The 25,159-nt window shown below is 45.0% G+C and overlaps 1 protein-coding gene across 5 annotated transcripts in view; it reads right to left on the bottom strand.

Annotated features, from left to right (window-relative positions):
* Positions 1-25,159, bottom strand: part of LOC126184543 (cAMP-regulated phosphoprotein 21) — a 1,287,166-nt gene that overhangs the window by 866,904 nt on the left and 395,103 nt on the right. For all 5 annotated transcript variants that reach the window (XM_049926953.1, XM_049926952.1, XM_049926954.1 and 2 more), the window contains exon 4: positions 5,934-5,985. The gene's annotated coding sequence lies outside the window, so the exon portion shown is untranslated. The remainder of the gene's footprint in view (positions 1-5,933; positions 5,986-25,159) is intronic.

Genomic DNA, 25,159 nt, shown 5'->3' with positions numbered 1-25,159 from the left:
CGCTCCGGATAGTAACTCCTAAGTATTTTACGGTCGTTACCGCTTCCAATGATTTACCACCTATGGCATAATCGTACTGGAATGGATTTCTGCCCCTATGTATGCGCATTATATTACATTTATCTACGTTTAGGGAAAGCTGCCAGCTGTCGCACCATGCATTAATCCTCTGCAGGTCTTCCTGGAGTACGTACGAGTCTTCTGATGTTGCTACTTTCTTGTAGACAACCGTGTCATCTGCAAATAGCCTCACGGAGCTACCGATGTTGTCAACTAAGTCATTTATGTATATTGTAAACAATAAAGGTCCTATCACGCTTCCTTGCGGTACTCCCGAAATTACCTCTACATCTGCAGATTTTGAACCGTTAAGAATGACATGTTGAGTTCTTTCTTCTAGGAAATCCTGAATCCAATCACAAACCTGGTCCGATATTCCGTAAGCTCGTATTTTTTTCATTAAACGTAAGTGCGGAACCGTATCAAATGCCTTCCTGAAGTCCAGGAATACGGCATCAATCTGCTCGCCAGTGTCTACGGCACTGTGAATTTCTTGGGCAAATAGGGCGAGCTGAGTTTCACATGATCTCTGTTTGCGGAATCCATGTTGGTTATGATGAAGGAGATTTGTATTATCTAAGAACGTGGTTTGCCATTGCCCTCCTCCGGCCGTAATGGGGATGAATGATGATGATGATGATGAAGACGACACAACAACACCCAGTTATCTCGAGGCAGAGAAAATCCCTGACCCCGCCGGGAATCGAACCCGGGACACCGTGTGCGGGAAGCGAGAACGCTACCGCAAGGCCGGCCGCGGTGGCCGTGCTGTTCTAGGTGCTGCAGTCCGGAACGGCGGGACTGCTACGGTGGCAGGTTCGAATCCTGCCTTGGGCATGGGTGTGTGTGATGTCCTTAGGTTAGTTAGGTTTAAGTAGTTCTAAGTTCTAGGGGACTTATGACCTAAGATGTTGAGTCCCATAGTGCTCAGAGCCATTTGAACCATTTTTGAACCACCTGAAGAGGATTCCTCTTAGCCAACGGTTTGCAGGAACAGAATCCCCGACCATTTTCCGTAACGAACCACGAGGCGGCTGTACCGCCAGATTATCGATATAGGGAATGTGGACCAGGATAGAGATGGACCGGCCCACCCACTGTCGGTCTCAGGTTACGTTAGGTTCTCAGGCAGTTCTCGTGGAACCCATTCCCATTGTACCCCTAGTGCCAAATTTTTTTTCTGCGTATTCGACGCTTACGCATTACCCCTACTGCACATTTCTAGTGTCAGCATACACTCAAATCTCACATGACTGGAATGGGTAGTCCACAAACGATTTCGACTGTGAAGACTGTGTGATCTGTCCAGGAACTTCGTTGTTGTACTGAAGGATTCTGAAATACTAACAAATTCCACAATGTGCGTGGCTGGAAATCTTAAACAGCTGCCGTACCGTGCGAACGAGACAGTCTCTATCTGGCGGATGAGTGACCATAAATAGAGTGAAAGCGGAGAGATTTGGTAGCTAATTCTGCACTTCGACTAATATTCTAGAGTTCAGGACCTTCACAAAACCACTTCGCATACCCTTGCTGATGGAATTCTAGTGATAAAAATTTATTCTCGTATTAGAATTATGTAGATTTGAGAGGAAGATTTTAAAGAAAATTTATGATCCGGTATTCAACACAGAAACTGGAAAATGGGATCTGTGTTGGTGGTTTAAGAGAGCTGATATTGGGTGAGTGACTGCAAAAAGAAGACTACAGTGGGCAGGATATTTTCTCCGAACACAGGGTAGTATCCCTAACAAATTTTTAGTACATCAGCCAAGTGGTAGACGTTCAAGAGTTCGTCTGCGAACGAGGTGGAAAGACAGAATTTTAGTGAGTCTGAAAAAAGATCCAGTAGCCAGGCACTGAGGCTGCCAGAGACAGAAGTAAATGAGCAAACATATGTAATCAATATTTGTGATGTTACAATTCTATTTACTCATGATTCATGGATTGGATGTGTCTATCATTTCATTATGTTCCACGTTTACGTATTTGTGTAATTCTATCTTCTGCCGAGAGCTTAAATGGTCTATTTTTTGCAATAAATGATGTCATGATGATGGTGGTAATGATGGTCCGAATTCGAGCCTGCTACCTCCACATCGTGTGCCAATATAAAGGCAAGCTTTAGTCAGCTTGGTTACAGAGCGAGTAATAGCCGACAATGTCGCAGACAAGCGTTTGAAATTTCATATGAATAGAATTATATGCCAAAACCTCAAAATTTAACAAATTGGCTCATGCAGTGCAGTTACATTCATAGGGTGTTTGTTTTAACTGGAGACGGCTGAAAACATGTTCTAGATGAAAAGTTAATATTGGTAAAGGAGCCATGCGTCCGTGCTGCAACTGGCCACTTCCTAACACCCCTCCTGCGTGGGCGCCGTCAACTTTGTCTTTTCAAATGGGAACTCCTATTTTAATGAGTATTCGGATTCTACGCCAAAAAATACGTACGGTGTACTCAAACCATTTTTCTCCATTTGTGGTAGATGGCACTGTAATGGACAAATTTCAAGTGAGCCTGCTTCTACGATTAAGAGCCAAAATACACTTCTGAACCAAAATATTATGAGCACCTGCTTAATAGCTTCTTTGTCCGTCTTTGGAACTAAATATATCACTTGTTCTGCGTATCAGGGAACCGACAGTTTGTTGGTAGGTTTTTGAAGGTATGTGGGATTAGATGTCTACGCACAGGTCATGTAATTCGCGTTGATGACACCAGATGGCGACCCAGATGGATTCCATAGGATTTACATCAGGTGAATTTGGTTGCCGAAACATCAACGTGAGTTGATTATAATGCTGCTCAGACCACGGTAGCACAGTTCTGGCTCTGAGACACGGTCAGTTTCACTGGGGAAAGATGACATCGCCGTTGGGGAAGACTTCAAGCACGAAGGGATGCAAGCGGTTCGCAGCTGTCATCGTGTTTTCGATTACTACAACCGCACAGGAGAATGTCTCCCAAGAATAATACTGCTCCCAACAGGCTACGTCCCTGGCGCACGGCACGTTTCGGGCCGCCTTTCACAACGATGACGGCGTTTGTGGAGACGACGATCGACCTACAGTAGTGTAGCAAAAATGTGATTAATCCGAAGAGCCGACATGTTTCTATTGATAGACGGTCGAATCCCCATGGTCCTGTGCCCACTGCAGTCGTAACTGACGATGTCGTAGGGTCAACTTGTGAACACGTAGGGGGTGGTCTGCAGCACTACTCCATGTTCAACATTGTGCGATGAACGGTGTGCTCCAAAAGACTTGTGCGTGCACCAGCATTGTGCTCCTTCGACAGAGGTGCCATAGATAACCATCCACTTACTCCACAGAGCAGACAAGCCTCCGAACCGCATGTTCTGCGAAGAGTCGTGGGCGTCCAACCACTTACCGCCTAATGGCAGTTCCTCTGTCCTACCTCTTTCCGTAGATGCTCACGAACAGTAGACGTCAACAGGCTCTGTGAAATAACAAGATGCCGTTTTTCAGAGTCTTTTATGTCAACGAATTTTACCATTTGCAGCCCACATCTTAGCTAGCGTGATCCCAGGTCCGTGTCTGCTCCGCTTACGTACTTTTGTTACCGGGTCACGTGCCCGCAACGCCACCAGATGGCATCCAACGCCACGATGGGCAGTGGTCATAATGTTTTGGCTTATGAGTGTATAGGCCTAGCGTAAAAGACATACTTTAAATGTCCCTTGGGAATAGCCTCCAAGAAGATTCCATACCAATCCGAAGTTGGACAAAACCAGCTAGCCCCCTTATCGAGAGTTACGAGTTTATCACCAGTTTAGGATAACCTAAACCTGTGCAACGGCCGATAAATAGGCAGTACGAAAATAATCGCTGTGGTTGGACGTATATCCAGGTTTCGCAATTCCGAGCCGGTTGGGCAAACGTAATACACAATGATATCTGAGAACATCATTCGCCAGGTATGGACGGATATTGCAGTTTACGAGACGGTGTTAATTTCTGCAATGTATCGTGCTTTCTATGCTATAATTTTAATCTAACCATACGCAGTACACACCAGAAACGATAATTCTACACCTGCCAGGATGCTATTGTTTTTCTTGCAAATCTATTGATCTAGATTTAAGTACATTGTGACCAAAGCAATACGCGCATCTAGTCGACGGCGCAGCAGAAGGCGGCTGTGGACCCTTGAGAATGACAGTAGGATCCCAACGTTGTCTATTTCGTATCAGACCATCAAAAAGAAAAGTCCTATAAAAAGCCACTGTTTTGATTTACTGTCAGCTCGAAGATCTTCCAATACTGAGACTATGGTAATTTACGGTACGCAGGAAACGTAACTATTCTTCAAAACTGTAGTTAACAGTTCAGACTGAGAAATACCTGTAGGGACCAAAAGCATTTAAGAAAGAATAGCTCAGCGTGTACTTCTTTTGATAGGAAAGGCCGAGTTCCATCTCTATTCCTCCATAACCCGAGCTCGTACTCCGTCTCGAAAGAACTCAGCTCCGACAAAGCGTAAACGTCCCATGTTCTTTTACAAGCTCGGAACGGACACCGCTAGGCAAGGCAATCGGTCGTGGTCTATTCAAGCTAAGCATTCTGACATTTTAAATGATTTACAGAACCTTCGTATTCGTAGACCCGGATGGCTAACGGGAGATTTCAACACCGTTGTGGGTCCAGCGCCTTAACTGCTGTTCCTCCTCGCTCAGTTTGACAATTAGGAAGCTTTTTGATTGGCGACTCCATGGAGTGGTTCAAAATGGTTCAAATGGCTCTGAGCACTATGGGACTCAACATCTTAGGTCATAAGTCCCCTAGAACTTAGAACTACTTAAACCTAACTAACCTAAGGACATCACACACACCCATGCCCGAGGCACGATTCGAACCTGCGACCGTAGCAGTCCCGCGGTTCCGGACTGCAGCGCCAGAACCGCTAGACCACCGCGGCCGGCTCCATGGAGTGCTGTGTGCACAACGACCATATACGTGAAATTAGGAGGAGGTCGGCGTTGGCCGTAATATTGATGGCTTGTTGATAGCAAAATCGATTTTCAATCACATACTTCTTCAGTGCTGTGATGTATAAATTAAACTCATAGGCACTGGTACCAAGTTATTATCAGTAACCAAAGCTAAGAAACGATCACAATAACTCGTGCATTGTGATCGATACTTAGCTTTGGTTACTGATAGTAACTTGATACCAGTGCCTATGTGTTTAATTTGTACACCACAGCACTGAAGAAGATCACTATGTGATTGAAAATCGATTTTGCTATCAATAAACCATCAATATTACGGCCAACGCTGACCTTCCTTCTAATTAGAAAGCTGGCTATCAACCAAGCGTTGTCCGCAGCTCGTGGTCGTGTGGTAGCGTTCTCGCTTCCCACGCCTGGGTTCCCGGGTTCGATTCCCGACGGGGTCAGGGATTTTCTCTGCCTCGTGATGACTGGGTGTTGTGTGCTGTCCTTAGGTTAGTTAGGTTTAAGTAGGTCTAAGTTATAGGGGACTGATGACCATAGATGTTAAGTCCCATAGTGCTCAGAGCCATTTGAACCATTTTTTGAACCAACCAAGCGTTACATGTTAATTAAATAATTTTTACTGTAATTATTAAAACTGACGAAATTATTAATAAATTAGACTTTTACTGCTAGCAAAAATTAACACCTAATCATAGATGATTTAAGTAATGGTGATATTACGATTCGACTCTCCATAACATTTGAATATATACTCGAAAGGTTTTATACAAATAATCACACGACATGGATATTTACTTTTGGAAATTGAAGAAAACAAACATTTATTACAAAAAGAGAAAATTGAATTCAATACTCTATAAAAATGTGACAAATTTAGATCTTAATACTCACCAAACTAAACGAGTTTCAGTACGATCAGTTGACTCGAAACTGCCCCAGACACCTGTAAAACAACCATAGTTTTAAAACGGAATATTCTATTTTAAACAAAATATATTCTACGCAACTTAACAGCATGAAGTGTTTTCATACACGCAATGTCATTTGCAAGATTTTAGTCTAAGTACTGCATAGCTCTGTGAGCAGAAGCTACTGAGTCATGGGTCTTAATGCAATATAACGTTGTGGTTTTATTATTTCCTAGAGAAGTGGTGCACTGGTAACAGGTTGAGGGGGGGGGCGGCATACAACAGTTGTTGGGGCTGCAAGGTGACCCCAGCAGTGACTGAGGAGAGCCGCTTTCTTCAAATGTGTGTGAATTCCTAAGGGACCAAACTGCAGAGGTCATCGGCCCCTACACACTACTTAAACTAACATATGCTCAGAACTCACACACACCCATGCCCGAGGAGGACTCGAACCTCCGGTGGGAGGGGCCTCACAATCCGTGACATGGCGCCTCAAACAGCGCGGCCCGCTTTCTTCTTCTGGACGTTGGTAAAGAGTATAAACGAGCAGCGGATCGCTGGTAGGGCGTCCTTCAGTGAATTAGACGTTTGTGATAAAAGCCTTCATGATTCCTCCACTCCACATCATGACTCCACAGACGAAAATTCTTGCTTCACTATACAGATTACTTTCAGAGAGAATTGTACGTTGGAATGCTGAAAATTAATGCCTCCGAATTTTTTATTGTTCTCAGTAGCGGTTGAGGTATTGCATATCATGCATATTACTCGGTCGTCTTTCCGGCTTCGTTGGCACAAGTTGCAACCGCCTGCCACTAGAGGACGCGGAACTGAAGCTTGTTACATGGCGTCGTGTAACGTAACTATATCGGTGCTTGAGGAACAACATGTTATAATCAAATTTCTAATCGCACAAAAGGTGACTCCAATCGAAATTCATAGAGAAATGAAATCTGTGTACGATGATGATTGTAACGGCACCAGTAATGTCCGACATCCGGTTGTTAGTGCTCGTGGCGTATGAAACGCTGGTGGTAACCTCAATGTATGTGACAGAGCGTGGAGTGGACTACCACGTACGGCAACCGGCGAGACTCATCAGAATTGGGTTGATAAATTCATCAGAGAAAATCATCGGATAACACAGACACAGCTCTCAGGTAATAGTAGTATATCACGGGAGCGTGTAGAGGCCACTACACTGCGATACAGAAAACTATGTGCACGGTGGGTGCCTCGAGTGCTCACTCTTGACATGAAACAGAGGAGTTTGGTCATCTGTAAACAATTTAATTTGCGTTTTCAGTGTGCGGATCATGTTTTCCTCAACAACACTGTGACAAGAGAGCATCAATCGAGCTCCACCACAAAGGATCACCGACGCCAGAGAAGTTTAAGACCATGCCATCATCAGGCAAAGTCATGTTGATAATGTCCTGGGTTGTTCAAGTTGCGGCGCATTTGGAATTCGTTCCTAAAGGCACCACCGTAAACTCTACAACGTACTGCGAAACCCTCGGAAAACTGAAAGCATGAATTCGAAGAGTTCGTCCACATGCGGAGCACCCTATCGTTCAGCATGACAGTGACAGGCCTCACACGAGCGCTGTGACATCTGCAACAATCCGACGTCTTGGGTTCACTGGCATCGGTCATCCTCTATACAGTCCGACTCGGCAACATCCGGTTTTCATCTGTTTCCAAAACTTAAAGAACAACTTCGATGGATGATGGATGGTGCAAGCAGAGGGGAGGTTGAGGTGAGGTTGTGGCTGTTGTGGCTGTCGCATGCCTTAGTGGACATGCCACATGGGAAGACTTGTGGACATAAGTAGTGGAGCAGCAAAATGTCGCCGTAAGTATCTGGACAAGAGCAAATAATTAATATGAACAAATAGTCTGTAAAGGTATATGTACGCATCTTTGACCAAACCAGAGCCGTGCGGGATTAGCCGAGCGGTCTAAGGTGCTGCAGCCATGGACTATGCGGCTGGTCCCGGCGGAGGTTTGAGTCCTCCCTCGGGCATGGGTGTGTGTGTATTTGTCCTTAGGGTAATTTAGGTTAAGTAGTGTGTAAGCTTAGGGACTGATGACCTTAGCAGTTAAGTCCATAAGATACACACACATTTGAACACCAGACCAGAAATATAGTCAGTAAACACTGACCAGTCTACACAACAACAGACGTCAGCACCAGTAACACAGTAGAAATACTACGACACTGTAATCTGTTCCCCAGCTCGTGGCGAACTAGCTCTGGCTGTCCTATACCCAGTCCGCAGATGTCGCTTTTATCGGCAGCCAGTGGGGTCAGGCTGAGCGGGCGCGCACGATTGACTGCGGCGTTGTCCCGCGCGACCACTATTGTCAATCGACTGCGGTGGTATCGATGGCAACGACGCCACATTAACTCCGTCAACTATGTCTAGCATTCTACAGTGACAGTATCAACAAACTGGTCTCTCGTGGGGAGAAATATTTTCGTCGCCAGGGTGATTATGCTCGAAATAAATATGTTGATATGAACAATAAAGACTTAGAATGTGAATAATAATCAAAATATCCACGGGTGTGCTGCCGGTCTATAGTGTCCAACGGGCACAATATTTCGGCGATCATACATGTCGCCATCATCAGGTGAACTGACGGACTGAGCTCCTGTGAACGTGCCGGCACGGAGATCTGTACGCTATGGCTGCTCTGAGGGAACTGGGTTCGGTCGCGGCGGCGGCCGATTTAAATACCCTCCGCCCGCGGCGCGCTCCCTCCGCCGTCCGCGCCCCGCGCCACGGTCACGCGGTGGAACAGATTGCGACGACGTCTGAGATGACGTCGGAGTGATGGCTCTGTCCGCCGTGGTCGTCACAACTATACGTTTGCTCGATTTACTCTTGATTAACCCAATCGCTGGTTCCCAAGCCTTGCTAAGGTTATAGCCACAGTCACGGTTTATGAGGTCGTCATTGGTGCGAATTTCGATGGCCTCTCTAACAACGCTGTCCCAGTATCTCGACGTCTGTACCAGAATCCTCGTGCGGTCATACTCCATGGCGTGATTTTCCGACAAACAATGTTCAGCGACCGCCGACTTGCTCGGATACATCAGTCGAGTGTGCCTCTGGTGTTCACGGCATCGATCCTCGACGGTACGCATCGTCTGAGCAATATACGACTTGCCACATTGACACAGAATCTGGTACACGCCGGCCTTCCTGAAACCGAGGTCATCTTTGGCGCTCCCCACTAGTGCACGAGTTTTATTTGGAGGACAAAACACAGTTCCGACCTGGTGTTTCTTCAGAATGCGGGCGATTTTCCCCGAGAGTGCGCCTGTGTATGGAATAAATGCAGTGCCTACCTCCTCCCTCGTGACTTCATCCATCTCAACAGGTTGTGCTGCAGTGGTTGGGCGGAGAGCACGTTGAATCTGCCACTCTGAGTACCCATTTTTTCGAAATACAGTTCTCAGGTGTTCCAATTCCTGGGGTAGACTCTCTGCGTCAGAGACAGTGCGCGCCCTGTGTACTAGAGTTTTAAGCACCCCGTTCCTCTGTGAAGGGTGGTGGCAGCTGTCTTCGTGCAAATACAGATCAGTGTGCGTTGTCTTCCGATACACCCCATGACCTAGGGTGCCGTCAGCCCTTCTCTTGACCAAGACGTCAAGGAAAGGTAATTTACCCTCCGTTTCAGTCTCCATAGTGAATTTGATGTTGGGGTGTATGGAGTTTAGATGTGTAAGGAAGTCAAGGAGTTTATCCATACCATGTGGCCAGATGACGAACGTGTCGTCCACGTAACGGAAAAAGCAAGTAGGTCCCCATACGGATGACGACAGGGCTTCCTCCTCGAAGTTCTCCATGTACAAATTCGCTACCACTGGTGAGAGTGGGCTACCCATGGCGACTCTCTCCGTTTGTTCATAGTATTCTCCATTAAAAAGAAAATACGTGGAAGTCAAGACATGCCTAAAACGTTCTGTGGTCTTCTCGTCAAACTTCTGACTAATCAATTCTAGTGACTCTCGAAGGGGTACCCTCGTGAACAAGGAAACGACGTCAAAACTCACCATGATATCTGACGGGAATATTAAGTCCTTATGTGGGTAAATGCCCTCATCACATCCGTAATTCCGTGGATTTTGTTAAACGCCTTGATAGCTTCAGGTTGGATGAGTCAGGGAGGAGGTAGGCACTGCATTTATTCCATACACAGGCGCACTCTCGGGGAAAATCGCCCGCATTCTGAAGAAACACCAGGTCGGAACTGTGTTTTGTCCTCCAAATAAAACTCGTGCACTAGTGGGGAGCGCCAAAGATGACCTCGGTTTCAGGAAGGCCGGCGTGTACCAGATTCTGTGTCAATGTGGCAAGTCGTATATTGCTCAGACGATGCGTACCGTCGAGGATCGATGCCGTGAACACCAGAGGCACACTCGACTGATGTATCCGAGCAAGTCGGCGGTCGCTGAACATTGTTTGTCGGAAAATCACGCCATGGAGTATGACCGCACGAGGATTCTGGTACAGACGTCGAGATACTGGGACAGCGTTGTTAGAGAGGCCATCGAAATTCGCACCAATGACGACCTCATAAACCGTGACTGTGGCTATAACCTTAGCAAGGCTTGGGAACCAGCGATTGGGTTAATCAAGAGTAAATCGAGCAAACGTATAGTTGTGACGACCACGGCGGACAGAGCCATCACTCCGACGTCATCTCAGACGTCGTCGCAATCTGTTCCACCGCGTGACCGTGGCGCGGGGCGCGGACGGCGGAGGGAGCGCGCCGCGGGCGGAGGGTATTTAAATCGGCCGCCGCCGCGACCGAACCCAGTTCCCTCAGAGCAGCCATAGCGTACAGATCTCCGTGCCGGCACGTTCACAGGAGCTCAGTCCGTCAGTTCACCTGATGATGGCGACATGTATGATCGCCGAAATATTGTGCCCGTTGGACACTATAGACCGGCAGCACCCCCATGGATATTTTGATTATCAAATACGTCGGGAGAAACTCAAGAATCACAATGTGAATAATGTTTGTTTTATTTAAAAAGATTTAAGTATTTTCACATTGAAAGTTTGGAGGCATTACTTTTGAGCTCGCCCTCTTATCACCTATCAGCAGATGATCGAGATTCGCTGTTTGGATCAATTTCGTTTTCCGTTCCATAGCATGGATTGCTTCATGTTGCCTTAAGTCCGTCAGCATAAACAGCAACTCAGATGGGTTGGCATTTCCGAAACACAGCTTGGGGATGTTTGGGTAAACATACTACCCCTGCGCAGTACTCTTACACCAGTAAAACGCTATGTAGACTGGTTAGGGCTCCTGACCCTGTGATTTTCTGGTTTAGTGTACGTTGAATTTTACCTGCAGGACAAACTAACGGTCATCGTCTGGTAAAATACCCGCAGACAACGTTCGTTCGTTTCGGCTAACAGAGCTCCTGAAACGATGTCCGGCAGCCCAGACTCTTCGACCACATCTGTCACTTTTCAGCCTTCGTCCAGGTGAATGATTTTGTCCTAGACAAGGCCACTAAGTGGACTGCCATCTACCTTTGCGTCAAAGTCCCACTCCAAAGTCACTAGAGCCTCTTCAACGATTTACTGCTATCACTATTCTCCACTCGTCACGTCCGTAGACTGCTCCCTCATTTAGGGCTTTTATGATAGCAACACTAAGTCATTCGCAACCCTACCGGTAGTTAAGTTTTCGTGAGTGCGGCATAAATTTAGGAAACGTACAAACAAGCTCCGCATTTGGACATGAACTGTTATACCTGACGCAATGCAGAGTTCTTATTTTTGATATTAATAGAAACTTCTGTTGGAACTTAGTGGGATATGACACAATTTGTTCATCATATGCAACATTCTTTTCAACAAAAACTGTTTTTCAAGTTGTCACGTGAGTATGCAGGTGTAGATACGAGGCTTGTCCAGAAAGTAAGTTCCGATCGGTCGCGAAATGGACACCACAGTGAAAACCCGATGAAGCTTTGCACAGATGTGTTGCGTAGCGTCTCTAATATTACCGTCGATCGAATCAAGACGCTCTTTTCGGTTGTGAGCGCTCTGTGAGCGACTAAAGGTGCCTAGAACAACAATGTCTCCATCCAAGTAGGAGGGCCCGCTGAGAGGCTTCGCCTTAATGAATGCAGCCCACGTAACACAACTGCCACGCACTTCCTTCTTCATGGCAATTCTTAGCCGCACTCTGCACGGGCAGTGAAGACGCTCCTCTAGCCTTTTCGATGGGAAGTGTTCGATCACCCACAACACAGCCCTAATTGGCTCGTCCTGAGTATCATCTTTGTTCACATGAAACGCTGGATATGAAGACAACACTTGGGCGCAGGATACGCACTATAGCCCAAAGTAGAGAATTATTGGAAAGCACAGGCGGCTGCCTTCTATGACGATGGTGTTGGAAATGTGGTATAACGCTCCGACAAATGTCTAAGTCGGAGCGGCGACTATGTAGAGAAGTATCTGGAAAGTGTAGCTACCTCTTGCAAATAAAATGTTTCTGATTTTCACTGTGGTTTCCATTTAGCGACCGATCGGAACTTACTTTCTGGACAACCCTCGTATGTAAGCGGGCAGTATAACACCAACGAAACAGAAATTGCTTTTAATGATTTTTTTTCCTTTATTGTGGATCAGTAGCCCGATGCAAAGAAAAACTTATTGGACACTTTAATTAAACGTGATACTTTCTTACAAATCATTTTTGAAGACAAGATCTCAGGTAATAAAATGAGGGGACCAGTGAGAATATCCTTCTTTTAAAAAAATATGATCAGTAAAATGGGATATTCTTCATAGTCGGAGATGAACAGAAATGCTGAAGGGAAGAAACTGTCACTGCAGAGAAGGAACTACAGCCATCCAAAAGTTTTTAAATGACTACGTTTTCGCCGACCGACTACAGTTATGTATATTGTGTCCGCTAAAGCCGAAATTGCGATAATGGACAAAATACAAGAGGCGATCAAAAATTTTCCGTTTGAGGAGGTTGCTGTAGCGCATATGCAGCGTAGCGCTACTCTGATGCGGGTATATAGGTACTGACATGTAGGCAAGGGATTAGTGTGCCATTTGTGTCTTTCCGACGTGTGTACACTAAATGTGAACCATGGAGACATTCTTGACAAATGCGTCCAAACACGACTAAGGTGCTATTACCCTTTCCTTGCTGCCGAAGGACAAACACCAGTAGACATCCACCAGAGAATGAAGAGTGAGGATTGGGCAGAATGTCTGTCGAAAACCAAGCGCGACAAGGAGCGCTGCTGCTTCATGATAATGCACGTCCCCATATCGCAAATGTAACGCAGAAAATATGCCAACTCAAGCGAGAGATACTCGATCAACCGCCCTATAATCCTGATCCCTCCCCATACGATTATCATGCCTTGGATGTGCAGCAGGCTGCTAGGACTTCATGCAGCAGGGCACGTTGTTTTATGAAACGCGTATATTCTACCTGGTGCATCGGTTGGATGATTGCCTCAGTGCTCACGGCAATTTTGCCTGATTGGTAGGCCGATTCTTGACTGGACGTCTTTCGAATATAATCTTTTTAATCTACCCTTTTATACGTATATACGATATCGAGAAAATGTTGCCGTTCAGTGAAATTGATTTGCTTCGTACAAAAATTATAATTCAGCTGAACATCTTTTGTTTAGAGGGGATCAGAAGAAACTTTTTTTATGTGACAAACCTGTCACAATTGCTCCGTTTCACCACAAGGGGTCCATTAAGCTTATTACGCTAGTGATGTTCAGAAACTGTGTTCAAACTACCGTGCGATGGATACTGTTCCAGATATGTTGCTGAAAATGTCATGCGGAAACATTAAAAGTACAACAGGATTATTCGTAAGTACTGCCAGAGTTTCAGAAGACGGCTGAGTAAAAACTACGAGACACGCTGAAAAAAGACACACATCAGTGGACAGAGCATCTCTACAAGTTTGTAACTCACGCTGAAGCTGCTCAGTGTCGGCTTCATTTGTGATGTGGCAAGCAGCAATCCGTGAGTGCAAGTCTTTGAAACGATGTGTCCGGGAGGGCGCAAAAGCAGCCCGCTTTGCAAATCTGGTAATTTGGTTGCCTAGCTGCAGGTGCGAACTAATTCGATGTGACAATACGGAGACGAAGGTTAAAATGAAACTCGAGGACAGCACAACCTACAGGTGCAATCTGTAATTATCTGAATTCTGACAACCATTAGTAGGTTTCCCTATACCAGTGGGAAATTAACACATAGCAATAATATGCAGCAGTTCTCTGATAAACCATCGCGAGACACATATGTCCCGGTGGCAGTCAAAGAGTTAAGGAGACTGCTTACAACACGTTTCTTGTAGCGGCCATTTTCGCAGCAGCTGTATGTAAATTGAAGTTGTTTCAAAGAAAACGCCTATTTTTCCATGCAGCACATCGAAATTTTTATTTCTATTTATGCACCCAGACGCGTTTCGCTTTTTTTACAAGGCATCTTCAGTGGGTGTCCTGAATTATTACATGATTTGTCCATTTTTACACATAGGTTATTGTTTCACATCTAGATTATAGATTTAAAAACAGTTACTTAACGTTTTTTTATGAAATGGAAAGGTACTTACAGGTGACTTCCAATTCATTGCCTCTAAGCAAAAAAAAAAAAAAAAATGGACAAATCGTGTAATATTTCAGGACACCCACTGAAGATGCCTTGTAAAAAAGGCGAAATGCGTCTTGATGCATACATAAAATTAAAAATGTCGATGTGCAGCATGCAAAAATGGCATTTTATTTGAAATAACTGCAATTTATAGACTGCTTACAGTTTGCGCAGGCTACCCAAGCTTGAGTACCGCTCCAGCATTTGACTTTCCTAAAAGAATAAACTCAAGAACCGAAGAGAAACGCCGCATGTACCATATACAAGTACGTTAATTCCGTAAGAATGTGTTATGTAGATCATCTGGGAACTGGGATGTAAATCGCTAGGACAAAGGAACGTTGTTTTCAACCGATGGAGTAGAGATTAGAACACTGTACGAGCATTTACAACGAGCGGGTTTAGTTCCACGTCTGACTACCAACATACACGTACCTCGTGCTTTTTCTAAATTACTTTAAGGAGAATACCGGGATGGTTCCATCGGTAGTAGACACAGCTCCATCTGAGCTAAGTTTTCGTCTCTAATGACTTCATAGCCAAAGGGAAGTTAAACCCTAAGCTTAGAACACAATAAGAAAAATAAGTCAGATTCTTGAGAGTTTTATTTTCCGAATCAGATCCGTAAAGTAAGACTGTGACATGTGACTTCTAATTCAGATTCTTATTAATATAAACATTTAAAGAATTTAGAATATTCTTTTTAATTTTTTGATTATCCCTCATACATTAATTTAAGGTGTTGTCACGCCTTGCGCAGCATCAAATTGCAGGTACGACAGTCCATATTTAAGACAACTTGTTGATAATTTTCTAGAAGATGTTATTTACATTTTCAAGTGTTGACGATTCTCCATTAGGGTTGGTCACAGTGCTTAACCATCACGAAAGATAAATATTTCAGCTACTTGGATATAAGATACAGATTAGTTATATTTGACAAGAACAAGAGTGGGCTCAGTATCGCTCCATGTGGTGCACTAGTAATAAAACAGATAAAAGCAAAAGCTGGCTAAGAGAAATATCAAAAATAACAATTTACCGCTAAAATATAACGTTTCCCAATGTACTTTGGAGCAAACAACAACAATACAGTTTCTTTTCTGTAGAAAGGTAGTTTAGGCTATGTTCATGCAAGGTGGCTGCAGAATGATACACTTATGTGCACATTCATAATATTTTACAAGTGCTTTGACTTATCGTACAAAGGGCCGAGAAGGGCATAAGGACATAAGGCAGGAAACAGTTCTCTGTGTTTTAAATACTCATAATTTTTTTATATACCAATATGCCAAACCAATAATGTTTACTTCGGATGAAACAGTATACTTCTTGTAGCAACGTTTTATGGCGCAGAAAACCTACGCTTGTTGGTGTTTCTAGTGAAATATTTTGAAAAATAGTCAGTTAACTATGAGGGCCCAGTCACCGCGTCAGACATTCTCAAACGAGGGCTGGCTTGGCTTTAAAAGAGACGCGAAATTCACCTCATACGATTTTGCAATAAGTTTCACTACAAGCATAAACTATTATTCTACCACCATCAACTTTTTCAAGATCTGTTGAGCATGAACATACCTCATTCCAAATAAACAGCGATTGTTGCATTTGCATGTCAGTAGATAAACAAACCTACGCTTGTTCGTGTTTCTAGCGAAAAATTTGGTAAAATAAACGATTGTTATACCACTATCAACTTTGTCAAGATCTGTCGAGCATGAACATACCTTATTCCAAACAAACAGCGATTGTTGCATCTGCATGTCAGTAGATAAACAAATTAAAAGTATTAGCCATATGAACTCCGCGCTCTTCTGATTCCTATCTCTTAAAAAACCTATCGTTTCTATAATACCAGTAAATCCTCGATTCTTTAAGGAATCGTACTCCCACACATAAAACCGCTTCAAACGGCTGATTAATTTTCAAATGAGTTCATGTGTTAAATGCTTGACGTTAAGCATGTAAGCTAGAAAAAGTTTAGAAAAAGCTTGAAATTATGTTTAAAGTTTTTTGGAAGTCGCTTAGTGCTCTCATTATGAAACACTAGATGAACATTGTTTGGCTATTTGCGCTCCATTTTCAACACAAGCACGTTTCTCACGCATCCCAACGTTTATGACGTCATATCTCCTGAACTATGAGTCGTACAATTACATAACTTGACAGGTATATTCAGTGGTATATTTGGATACTGTCTGCAAACCGAGTTCCGAATAGAGTTGGTAGTAAAGAAGTTATTAAATTAAAACGTCATGTCTGACGCTAAACTTTTCCTGCATGAACGGCGAAAATGTAGTAAATGACAAACATTATTCCTTTCATTATTTTGTGGGGGATGACAAAGAGAAAAGTTTCGCTAAGGTTTTAAATTATACGTAAAGTTTTTTGGGAGTGGCTTAGTGCTTTCATTCCAAAATACTGGATGAATAAAGTCCGGATATCTGTGCGCCGTCAATTACGATGCCTCAAGACAAATACACAGTTTCTGTCTGTAATATTTGTCTTATTGTGCTAAACTTTTAACGTAAGATTCTACCTCTTAATGAGTAGATTATGACAGCATTTAAATTTTAAATGGTCAATAAGTGAGTGAAATATTGAAAATCAAAGTTTTTCTGCCCCTCCAAGTCCATCAGATAGGCAACCTGCAACGCGTGACACGTTCCGGCTTCAGGGATAGTTGCTCTGCAGTATAGATTACGGGATATTCACGTCTCGTCGGACATACTATCCAAAACAAAGATTTTATAAATTGTTCGGTGAAACGTTATCGCTTTTTGCAAATGAATTTCGCGGAAAAGAGGTGTGAAATGACACACAGGCGCGGCTAAAGCGAACGGATAGACGGCGCAGTGTGCGCGCGTTCCGACAGGCGGCCAGAAGGTAGCGCGTTGGAGCTGTCACATCAGAGCAGTCGACACCTGTGCCCCTGTTGCTGGCGGGCTGTACCGATCGCGAAATAATACGCGGCTGTCAGGGGGGGCAGCAAGAAAATTAAATGGTCAAAGGTCTGGTTGTCTCCGAGCGTGTGGCCATTGCAAGCGACGTTTGTCACAAAAGAGCTGCTATGGCGTAAACTCGAAAGCGGAAAATTATTTGGCGACTGCCGCACGAGTAAAACCAGTATAAATGAAGGTACATAACAGACTGTGGCATCAGATGAAAGAGAAAAAATAGACGAGAATTCAGTTTGAAAGATCCATACTGTACATGCAATGGTTCCTTTGCTACTGACGATCGAAGACGTTGATGTACCTTTTAACTTTAAAAATTAATAATTTCAAAACGCATTAAACGATCATAGCAAACAAAGTAATCACTAATAAAGCTTAAAGAACACCATCGAATATCAGAATAAGATCTTTTATTAAAACAGAACAGTTTGAATAATGAGTCCAGATATTGGCTCTGATGATTATAAAACTCAATAAGTATAAAATAATTTGAAAACCAGTTACTTTAGCGTTAGTCACAATTAGATACTTAATAACGAAATACGATAATTTTGACCGATTCATTACAGTTGTACGCAAATAAATCACAAATTAAGCACCTCGACAAAAAAGTAATACAACAACATAAAATCTGTTGAAGTTTTATCCCTTTACGATGTATGACGCGGTAGCGTTGCTTTTTATGAATTTTTTATTGATTGAAATGTCCACCCCTGACAAACGAGAAACACTATACAACGCTTATCTACGCAAAGCAATGAAACTGTCATATTGGGCCATGATTGAGTTATCAGCGCATAAGTGTGTGTTATGTAATACGTATAGCTTCAGCAGTAGTATGAACAATAAACGCTTTTTATAAGTTTTAGAGCGGCAGATGAGAGGTCATGGTCAGTTGCTTATACGGGCTCACTGAGGCAACACTTGGCGGACATGCGGCGTGCCGGTACCTACCAAATTGTGTTTGAAATTTTTCGTGTGGCACTTATAGGAACGTGAAAAGTTCTTCGTGACTTCATGTACTTAACAAGGTAGTACACAACTGATCTCGTGGACAAACTCTGAACAGTAGCGTGGCGGTGCTCAGAAATTAGTAAATTACTGATCGAACCCACGTTTCAGTCTGTTGTTGCACACACACCAATTTAGTAACTGCAAAAATAAAGATTTCCACTTGCTAAACGGTGCCCATACTGTGTTAATGACATTTTTACTTCTCCATTCATAGTCTGCCTGCATTTTAATTAGTTACCTGGAAATCAGCAAAACAGTAATCGCACAACGACGTACCCATCGAACTTTAGAATCGGTCTCACACTTTATGAAGCCCTTTTACGTGACTTGTGTGTGTGTGTGTGTGTGTGTGTGTTTGCCATGATAATTCTTAGGGTGGTAATACGTGACAACCATGTGACTATTTTGGCGGGTACCGTAAATGTGAGGATGTGTCTCACTGGGACAGTTTTGTAACGCTCCTCCCCATCTTTGATCTAATAAAATAGAAATGAGGGAAGTAACTAAAAAACCAAAATATAAGGTTCGTGAGAGCTGTGAATGATTCATCTTCCCAGGAAAAGAGCGCTAGAAAGATTGAAATCGAACTTTAGTTGTGGGTCGTGCAAGAAAAGTGTTACACATAACACGAAAAACTATTTTTAGAAATTCAGTGAAACACATTTATTTCTGAAAGCAAGTTGGTTTTATTCGAGATTCCAATACACTGTATTATTCCCCTCTCTTTTTCTCTACAAAACTCTATTTTTCAACGTAATCTCCGTTAAATGCGACGGACTTACTCCATCTTAATCGCAGGGCCTGTATGTCCCCATGGTACCATTCTACTGATCGGAGCAAACGTCTTTCTACATCAATAGCCTCCCTATCATTCACGTACTGGTTCCTGTAAAGTGCACCTTTCAATAGGACAAGCAGATGGAACTCGGAAGGTGCGAGGGTGGATGAGAAAGAACAGTCCAGCGAAGTTTTATGAGCTCCTCTCGGATGCACAGACTTGTGTCAAGTCTTACCATGTCATGGAGAAAGAGAAGTTCGTTTGCATTTTTGTACCGAAGAACACATTGAAGTCGTTTCTTCGATTTCCTGAGGGTAGCGTAATCGATTTTCGAGCTGTTCGTTGCACCACCAGCGAGGACATCGAACAGAACAACCTCTTCAGTGTCCCAGAAGACCGTCGCCATGGCTTTGTGGGCTGAGAGAGCGGCTTTGAACGTTTTTTCGGAGGAGAGGTGGTGTGGAGCCTCTCCACGGAGATCGGACAGGTTAGTGAGACCGTTCTGCGATGATGACAGAAGCCTCGCCCAAGGACTCACCGTACTTTCGTTCACTACCAGGTCTCCGTAGACATTCTGCAAGCACCTATGAATATCTGCGATATTCTTGTTTTCCGTCAATAGATACTCAGTGTCAGCTCTCTACCTGGAAGTCACCTCTGTTACAGACGTCATTTTGAAGGCTATGTATGGCGCCACCTCATACCAGAACCTCCTGAAAGTATAAGGGCTGAAGTGGGAATATTCCATTATATCCGACAAGAAATTCCGCAATTTTAATCAAAATTGGCCAAAAATGTGTAACATTACTTATTGAACGTCCCTCGTATTTACACTCCTGGAAATGGAAAAAAGAACACATTGACACCGGTGTGTCAGACCCACCATACTTGCTCCGGACACTGCGAGAGGGATGTACAAACAATGATCACACGCACGGCACAGCGGACACACCAGGAACCGCGGTGTTGGCCGTCGAATGGCGCTAGCTGCGCAGCATTTGTGCACCGCCGCCATCAGTGTCAGCCAGTTTGCCGTGGCATACGGAGCTCCATCGCAGTCTTTAACACTGGTAGCATGCCGCGACAGCGTGGACGTGAACCGTATGTGCAGTTGACGGACTTTGAGCGAGGGCGTATAGTGGGCATGCGGGAGGCCGGGTGGACGTACCGCCGAATTGCTCAACACGTGGGGCGTGAAGTCTCCACAGTACATCGATGTTGTCGCCAGTAGTCGGCGGAAGGTGCACGTGCCCGTCGACCTGGGACCGGACCGCAGCGACGCACGGATGCACGCCAAGACCGTAGGATCCTACGCAGTGCCGTAGGGGACCGCACCGCCACCTCCCAGCAAATTAGGGACACTGTTGCTCCTGGGGTATCGGCGAGGACCATTCGCAACCGTCTCCATGAAGCTGGGCTACGGTCCCGCACACCGTTAGGCCGTCTTCCGCTCACGCCCCAACATCGTGCAGCCCGCCTCCAGTGGTGTCGCGACAGGCGTGAATGGAGGGACGAATGAAGACGTGTCGTCTTCAGCAATGAGAGTCGCTTCTGCCTTGGTGCCAATGATGGTCGTATGCGTGTTTGGCGCCGTGCAGGTGAGCGCCACAATCAGGACTGCATACGACCGAGGCACACAGGGCCAACACCCGGCATCATGGTGTGGGGAGCGATCTCCTACACTGGCCGTACACCACTGGTGATCGTCGAGGGGACACTGAATAGTGCACGGTACATCCAAACCGTCATCGAACCCATCGTTCTACCATTCCTAGACCGGCAAGGGAACTTGCTGTTCCAACAGGACAATGCACGTCCGCATGCATCCCGTGCCACCCAACGTGCTCTAGAAGGTGTAAGTCAACTACCCTGGCCAGCAAGATCTCCGGATCTGTTCCCCATTGAGCATGTTTGGGACTGGATGAAGCGTCGTCTCACGCGGTCTGCACGTCCAGCACGAACGCTGGTCCAACTGAGGCGCCAGGTGGAAATGGCATGGCAAGCCGTTCCACAGGACTACATCAAGCATCTCTACGATCGTCTCCATGGGAGAATAGCAGCCTGCATTGCTGCGAAAGGTGGATATACGCTGTACTAGTGCCGACATTGTGCATGCTCTGTTGCCTGTGTCTATGTGCCTGTGGTTCTGTCAGTGTGATCATGTGATGTATCTGACCCCAGGAATGTGTCAATAAAGTTTCCCCTTCCTGGGACAATGAATTCACGGTGTTCTTATTTCAATTTCCAGGAGTGTATGTGCTGTTGTTGTTATGGTCCTCAGTCCGGAGACTGATTTGACGCAGCTCTCCACGCCAGCCTGTTCTGTGCAAGCCTATATATCTCTGCGCAACTATAGCAACTACATCCTTCTGATCTTTTCCTGTAATGAAGCTTTGGCCTCTCTCTACAATTTATATCCGTATCATCTCTCCACTACCAACTTGACGATCTCATGATGCGTCAGGACATGTCTATCAACTAATCTCTTATTTTGCTCAAGTTTCCATGAGTTTCTTTTTCTCCCAAGTTCGATTCAGTACCTCCTCATTAGTTATACGATCTACCCATCTAATACCCAGAATTATTGTGTAACACCATATTCTGAATTCTTGTATGATCTTCTTGTCTGGTATCACGTAGGGGTCGTCTGCTGCGGACCAACATTTTCAAGATTGTGTGCGGAAAGTTGTGTTACGAAATATTTGTGCTTGCACTAACACTATATTCTATCGATACATCTGTACAGATCACCGCCTCTCATGCTTTACACAACGGGAAAGCCTCCTATCTACTTGTTCTGTAAGTCAACGTCCAACACCTTGTCGTCTTCACCATCCTTCAACAACTTTCCATATATATTCAAGACAGCAGCATTCGAACATCCGACCAGCTTCGTTGTCTTCGAGACGCTAGTTCAGTCAGCCCTCTCCTAAATTCGCAGTTGTGGCCCGCATATCACTAGAACGTTCCCCATTCGCCTATACAGGGTGTTACAAACAGGTACGGCCAAACGTTCAGGAAACATTCCTCACACACAAATAAAGAAAAGATGTTATGTGGACATGTGACTGGAAACGCTTAATTTCCATGTTAGAGCTCAGTTTAGTTTCCTCAATATGTACTGTACTTCCTCGATTCACCGACAGATGGCCCAATTGAAGGAAGGTAATGTTGACTTCTGTGCTTGTGTTGACATGCGACTCATTGCTCTACAGTACTAGCATCAAGCACATCAGTACGTAGCATCAACAGGTTAGTGTTCATCACGAACGTGGTTTCGCAGTCAGTGCAATGTTTACAAATGCAGAGTTGGCAGATGCCCATTTGATGTATGGATTAGCACGGGGCAATAGCGGTACGTTTGTATCGAGACAAATTTCCAGAACGAACGTGTCCCGACAGGAAGACGTTCGAAGCAACTGATCGGCGTCTTAAGGAGCACGGAACATTCCAGCCTATGACTCGCGACTGGGGAAGACCTAGAACGTCGAGAACACCTGCAATGGACAAGGCAATTCTTCGTGCAGTTGACGATAACCCTAATGTCAGCGTCAGAGAAGTTGCTGCTGTACAAGGTAACGTTGATCACGTCACTGTATGGAGAGTGCTACGGGAGAACCAGTTGTTTCCGTACCATGTACAGCGTGTGCAGGCACAATCAGCAGCTGATTGGCCTCCACGGGTACACTTCTGCGAATGGTTCATCCAAAAATGTGTCAATCCTCATTTCAGTGCAAATGTTCTCTTTACGGATGAGGCTTCATTCCAACGTGATCAAATTGTAAATTTTCACAATCAACATGTGTGGGCTGACGAGAATCCGCACGCAATTGTGCTATCACCACATCAACACAGATTTTCTGTGAACGTTTGGGCAGGCATTGTTGGTGATGTCTTGATTGGGCCCCACGTTCTTCCACCTACGCTCAATGGAGTACGTTATCATGATTTCATGCGGGATACTCTACCTGTGGTGCTAGAACATGTGCCTTTACAAGTACGACACAACATGTCGTTCATGCACGATGGAGCTCCTGCACATTTCAGTCGAAGTGTTCGTACGCTTCTCAACAACAGATTCGGTGACCGATGGATTGGTAGAGGCGGACCAATTCCATGGCCTCCACGCTCTCCTGACCTCAACCTTCTTGACTTTCATTTATGGGGGCATTTGAAAGCTCTTGTCTACGCAACCCCGGTACCAAATGTACAGACTCTTCGTGCTCGTATAGTGGACGACTGTGATACAATACGCCATTCTCCAGGGCTGCATCAGCGCATCAGGGATTCCATGCGACGGAGGGTGGATGCATGTGTCCTCGGCAACGAAGGACATTTTAAACATTTCCTGTAACAAAGTGTTTGAAGTCACGCAGGTACGTTCTGTTGCTGTGTGTTTCCATTCCATGATTAATGTGATTTGAAGAGGAGTAATAAAATGAGCTCTAACATGGAAAGTAAGCGTTTCCGGACACATGTCCACATAACATATTTTCTTTCTTTGTGTGTGAGGAATGTTTCCTGAAAGTTTGGCCGTACCTTTTTGTAACACCCTGTATACACTGGAAAGCCAAAACATTATGACCATTGTCCACCACGACGTTAGATGCCGCGGGCACGTGACGCGGTAACAAAAGTATGTATGCGGAGCAGACACAGACGGGGGATCAACCTAGCGAAGACATTGGCTGCGAATGGGGTAAGCCATTGAGATAAGCGACTCTGACACTGGGCAGATTATTATTACGCAGAACCTGCGAACGAGTACCTTGAAACCGACAAAGCTGGTGGAATATGAACGTGCTACATTCATAAGCATCTACGGAAAGAGATAAAAGGACGGTGAAACCACCACTACCTGCTATATGATTGGACGTCCACGACTCTTTACCGAACGTGCGGTTCGTAGGCTTGTCTGCTCTGTGACGTAGGATAAATGCTGATCTGTGGCGTCTCTGTCGAAAGAGCGCAATGCTGATGCAAGCACAAGTGACTGAGAACACACCGTTTATCGTGCAGTGTTAAACACGGAGCTCCACAGAAAACCACCGCTGCATGTTCATATGTTGACCCAACGACATCATCAGTAACGATTTCAGTGGGCACGGGACTATCGGGATTCGACCGTCGATCAATGGAAACGTGTCGGCTCTTCGGTTGAATCTCACTTTTGCTACACTAGGTCGACGGTCGTATCCACAAATGCCGTCATCGAAGTGAGGAGGAGGAGGAGATTAGTGTTTAACGTCCCGTCGACAACGAGGTCATTAGAGACGGAGCACAAGCTCGGATTAGGGAAGGATGGGGAAGGAAATCGGCCGTGCCCTTTCGAAGGAACCATCCCCGCATTTGCCTGAAGTGATCTAGGGAAATCACGGAAAACCTAAATCAGGATGGCCGGACGCGGGATTGAACCGTCGTCCTCCCGAATGCGAGTCCAGTGTGCTAACCACTGCGCCACCTCGCTCGGTCATCGAAGTGAAATACGGCTCGAAACGTGGAGGGCACTGCGGATTCAGGCTGGTGGAAGTAGTATTGCGTTTGGGAGACATTCTTCTGCGCTTGCATGGGACCTGTGGTAGTAATCGAAGACACGCTGGTAGCTGCAAAACCACCTGCACCCCTTTGTGTTTCATGGCTTCCCCGACGGATATATCATCTTTCAGCAGTATACTTGTCCGTACCTCGGAGACGGACCGTGTTACAGTAGTTTGAGGAGCATTATAGTGAACTCACGTTGATGTCTTTGAGACCGAATTCGTCTGACGTAAATCCCATGGAACCC

The sequence above is a fragment of the Schistocerca cancellata genome, chromosome 4 (assembly GCF_023864275.1).
Source record: "Schistocerca cancellata isolate TAMUIC-IGC-003103 chromosome 4, iqSchCanc2.1, whole genome shotgun sequence".
In the NCBI taxonomy this organism is placed as follows: domain Eukaryota; kingdom Metazoa; phylum Arthropoda; class Insecta; order Orthoptera; family Acrididae; genus Schistocerca; species Schistocerca cancellata.
The sequence above is the reverse complement of the archived record's forward strand: the minus strand, read 5'-3'. Positions and strand labels throughout refer to the sequence as shown.